The sequence below is a fragment of the Loxodonta africana genome, chromosome 20 (assembly GCF_030014295.1).
Source record: "Loxodonta africana isolate mLoxAfr1 chromosome 20, mLoxAfr1.hap2, whole genome shotgun sequence".
NCBI classification, from domain to species: Eukaryota; Metazoa; Chordata; class Mammalia; order Proboscidea; family Elephantidae; genus Loxodonta; species Loxodonta africana.
Genome location: NC_087361.1, coordinates 71,228,094 through 71,233,223, shown reverse-complemented (window position 1 = coordinate 71,233,223; position 5,130 = coordinate 71,228,094). Strand labels below are relative to the sequence as shown.

At 43.4% G+C, this 5,130-nt stretch overlaps 1 pseudogene; it reads right to left on the bottom strand.

Annotated features, from left to right (window-relative positions):
- Window positions 1-4,088: 4,088 nt before the first annotated feature.
- Window positions 4,089-4,514, bottom strand: LOC100656008 (small ribosomal subunit protein eS21-like; annotated as a pseudogene).
- Window positions 4,515-5,130: the final 616 nt, after the last annotated feature.

Sequence of the window (5,130 nt, the reverse complement as noted above, 5' to 3'; positions counted from 1 at the left end):
ATATAGGGAGAGAAAGAGGAAGGATTATACATGATAAAATTTACAGTTGTAGAGAGTCCAAATGGCCCTGTGAACGTGGCTAATAGAGGGGCTGATGTGGAGGGGGCAGGAGAAGGGTGTGTGGGCCCTGAGTGGGGTGGTGATGACTGTGCTGGAAATGAGAATTCAGTGACAGTGACCAGAAGGAGGGGTTCTGCTTAAGTTAAATGATAGGAATGCAGGAGACTGCAGGTCTGGAGCTGGTGATAGGGGGCTGGGAAGGGAAAGGGGTGAGTGGGAGAACTTTATTATAGCAGCTGTGGGGGAATAAAGATGGCCAAGAGTTCTTTGACACTCCATTCATCAAGAGGTGGGAGCTATTGTCTCTCGCCTTGAATCTGGGCTGGCTTGTGACTGTTTTGCCCAGAGAATACAGCAGAAGTGATGCTGTGCCAGTTCCAGGCCTAGACTTCAAGAGGTCTGGAAGCTTCCTCTTTGGTCTCCTGGAGCTCTGAACAGACCTGTCTCCAACCCTGATCACGAGTAGTCCTAACTCAGTCCTTTCAAATTTGAGGTCCCAGTATTTCTCAGTGCTGAGCCCAGATAGGCTACCATAGACCCCACTATTGGGGTATTCATTTCTGTACCCTCCTCACTTTCCCAGAGCTGCTGGCCTTTTCGACTTAGGGAGGTTTTACTTCTAAAACACTGCCCAGTAGTGATTTTTTTTTTTTTGAAGGGGGGGCATCATATTTGGGAACTCATCCAGTCCTCCATTTTCCCCTGATGTCCCATTTGGATTTTCTTAGGGCTGCCTGAGTGCACATGATTTTCCTCCCCTATTTTTTTTTACCATCTTAGCCACTCCTTGCACAGGTATCTCCAGGTAGGCAATGGCAGGGTCCTCTGGGTCAGTTCTGGTGTCCATATTTCAGAGGTGACAATAGGCCACAGGTGTACACTATTTCTTTTGTCCTCCAATCTGGCTGTCCTTGAATGATACATCCTTTACATTCTGTTTGTTGTCCCAGTTAATACTGCAGATCTTCAATCTTCCCTGAGCCATTCCCTTCCCTTTCCCACTTGGCTCATATCCTGGTTCTTCCCAAGACACTCCTGTTATGGATTGAATTGTGTCCCCCAAAAATATGTGTTATAAATCTTATCCCCATTCCATGGATGTAATCCCATTTTTTATGTTAATGAGGTAATATCAGTATAACCAAAAAAAAATTAAGACAATCACTTTGGAAATATAAAAGATCAGATTAGGCACAGGAAAAGGCAAGCAAGACTGGGGAAAGATAGATGGCACATGGATATCTCCAAGGAATGCCAAGAAGAAGTTGAGGCAAGGATTTTCCCCAGTGCAGACAGAGAGAGCCTTAGCCTAGACCCAGGACCCTGAATTTGGACTTCTAGCCTCCCATGCCACCGGTACTTCAAATACCAGCAGGGTCACCCATGGTGGACAGGTTTCAGCAGAGCTTCCAGACTAAGATAGACTAGGAAGAAGGATCTGGCAGTCTACTTCTGAAAAAATGGGCCAGTGAAAACCTTATGAATAGCAGTGGGACATTGATATAGTGCTGGAAGGGAAACCCCTCAGGTTAGAAGGCACTCACAATACAACTGGGGGAGAGCTGCCTTCTCAAAGTAGAGTAGACTTTAATGACTTGGATGGAGTCAAGATTTGGGGATCTTCATTTGCTGATGTGGCATAATTCAAAATGAGAAGAAATGGCTGCAAACATACATTAATAATTGGAATGAGGAATGTACAAAATATGAAGCTAGGAAAATTAAAAGTTGTGAAAAATGGAATAGAACACTTGAAGATAGATATCCTAGGCATTAGTGAGCTGAAATGGACTGGTATTGACCATTTTTAATAGGACAATCATATGGTCCACTATGACGGGAATGACAAATTGAAAAGGAATGGCATAACATTCATAGTCAAAAGAACATTTCAAGATCTCTCCTGAAGTACAACGCTGTCAGTGATAGGATAATATCCATACACCTAAAAGGAACACCAGTTAATACTTCAAATTTATGCACCAACAGCTAATGCCAAAGATAAAGAAATTGAAGATTTTTACCAGCTTCTGCAGTCTGAAATTGATCAAACATGCAATCAAGATGCATTGATAATTACTGGTAATTAGAATGTGAAAGTTGGAAACAAAGAAGGACCAGTAGTTGGAAAATATGGCCTTGGTGATAGAAATAATTCTGAAGAATGCATGATAGAATTTTGCAAGAACAATTACTTATTCACTGCAAATAACCATTTTCAACAACATAAACAGCAACTATACACATGGACCGCACCAGATGGGATATACAGGAATCAAATTGACTACATCTGTGGAAAGAAATGATGGAAAAGCTCAATATCATCAGACAGAACAAGGCCAGGGGCCGACTGCAGAATAGACAGTCAACTGCTCATACACAAGTTCAAGTTGAAGATGAAGAAAATTAAGACAAGTCTACAAGAACCAAAGAACTACCTTGAGTATATCCCACCTGAATTTAGAGACCATCTCAAGAATAGATTTGACACACTGAACAACTAATGACTGAATACCAGACGAGTTGTGGGATGACATCATACATGAAGAAAGCAAGAGGTCATTAAAAAGGCAGGAAAGAAAGAAAAGACCAAAATGGATGTCAGAAGAGACTCTGAAACTTGCTTTTCAATGTAGAGTAGCTAAAGTGAATGCAAGAATTGATGAAGTAAATGAACTGAACAGAAGATTTCAAAGGGAGGCTCGAGAAGACAAAGTATTATGATGACATGTGCAGAGACATGGAGACAGAAAACCAAAAGGCAAGACCATACTCAGCATTTCTCAAGCTGAAAGAAATCAAGCCTCAAGTTGCAATACTGAAGAATTCAATATTGCAAAAATATTGAACAACTCAGGAAGTATCAAAAGGTGAAAGGAATACAGAGTCACGGTACCTAAAAGAACTGGTCGGTGTTCAACCATTTCAATGGTATTGAAGGAAGAAGTTCAAGCTGCACTGGGGGCATTGGCGGAAAACAAGGCTCCAGGAATTGACAGAATAGCAATTGAGATGTTTCAACAAATGGATACAATACTGGAAACACTCACTAATCTATGCCAAGAAATTTGGAAGACAGCTTCCTGGTCAACTGGCTTCGTCTCACGTACTTTGGACACGTTATCAGGAGGGACCAGTCTGTGGAGAAGGACATCATGCTTGGTAAAATAGACGGTCAATGAAAAAGAGGAAGACCCTCAATGAGATGGATTGACAGTGGCTGCAACAACGGGTTCAAACATAGCAATGACTGTGAAGGTGGCACAGGACCAGGCACTGTTTTGTTCTGTTGTGCATAGGGTCGCTGTGGGTCAGGACTGACTCCACGACACCTAACAACAGCAAGAGCCTCCTAAACTGTGAGAAAATAACTTTCTGTTCGTTAAAGCCATCCACTTGTGGTATTTTTGTTATAGCAGCACTAAGAAATTAAAACAATCCCTAATCCCTCTGTAGGAGCATTCTAGGAATGGGTAAAGCCAAACTGTGGGTGATTGTGGGAAGATAAAAACCCATTGAAACCCATTGCCATCAAGTGTACTCTGACTCATAGGGACCCTATAGGACGGAGTAGAACTGGCCCATAGGGTTTCTAAGGAACAGCTGGTGGATTCAAACTGCCCACCTTTTGGTTAGCTCTCATGGCTCTTAACCACCATGCCACCAATGAAAGGACAGAGGAGGCTAATGGAGAAGGATGGAGTCTCACCTTGCTGTGTGCCCAGCTCTGTCTATCCTCACTCCACCTTCTCCTGGAAGACCAGCCTGACCCAGCAGGTTTTTCAAATGGAGGATGGGCAGGTAATATTCACTCATCATTTGCCCAAGTCCACGTTGGGGGTAATAAGTCACCAAACCCCTCCCATTGAACCTATAGGAGAATTGAGACTCCGAGGAGAAATTTACTCTGTTCGAGGTCATAAAATTAGTTATATGTCACTCAGGTATCCTAACTTTCAATCCAGCTTACTTTTTTTCCTTGAGTTTTACTGTTTATTTGGGAAAAATATTCTACATCCATGAAACTCTCAGAAGTTCTTTGAGACAATGCCATCGGCCTTGGTCGCTTGGAGAATAGAACCATCTGACTCATCTATCTTGCCAATGGCCCTGCAAATAGCATAGATTTAAAACTGACCGCTGAACCTACACGTGACTTTGTCAGCCTCAGCCACGTCCCTCGGAATGGACACGTGGTCCTTGGTGCTGCTGACGAAGTTGCTGCTGGAGCAATTCTGCAGCACATACGTGGCCATGAAGTTCTGCATGTCGAGGCCACACCTGAGGCCACCACACCAAGTGCAAACAGAAAAACAATCCTAGTTCGCTTTTAATTGTACCGTTCTGCTATGTCTGAAAAGAGCATGCATCACGTCTAAGGAAGACTTGAGGTAACATTTAGGTTAGTATACAGAGTACAGGTCCCAAGCTCAATCCTGGCAATGCTGAGATGAATAACACATGGTTAATCTTGCTCTCAAGAAATCTGTATTCCAGTGAAAACCAAAAATCACCAAACCCACAGCCTTTGAGTCGATTCCAGCTCATAGCGACCCTATAAGACAGAGTAGAACTATCCCATAGGGTTTCCAAGGCTGAAATCTTTACAAGAGCAGACTGCCACATCTTTCTCCCAAGGAGCAGGTGGTGGGTTCAAACCACCGACCTTTCAGTTAGCAGCCGAGTGCTTAACCACTGTGCCACCAGGGCTCCTTTCCAGTGAGAAAGCAGACGTTAATTCAGTCTATTAAAAAATGTATGAAACATCAGCTATGCATAAGATGTATCTTAGGACCTGTGAAGAATATGAAAGTGAGTGAACATGGTCTCTGCCCTCCAGTGCTTATGATCTAGCAGGAGAGACAGGACACGTACGAGCGAAGGTAGAACTAACAAATAAAAGGCAGAACACAAATGCCGAATGAGGGCTACAGGGAGTAAGTGCCAGGAGAGGTTGAAGACACTGGGGATGTATACATACACCTGATAACCCAGTGGCCCCATTCCTGAGAAACGCTCCCCATGGTCAATAAGGAGACATGTATGAGACACTCTGGGAGCCTTGTTGGG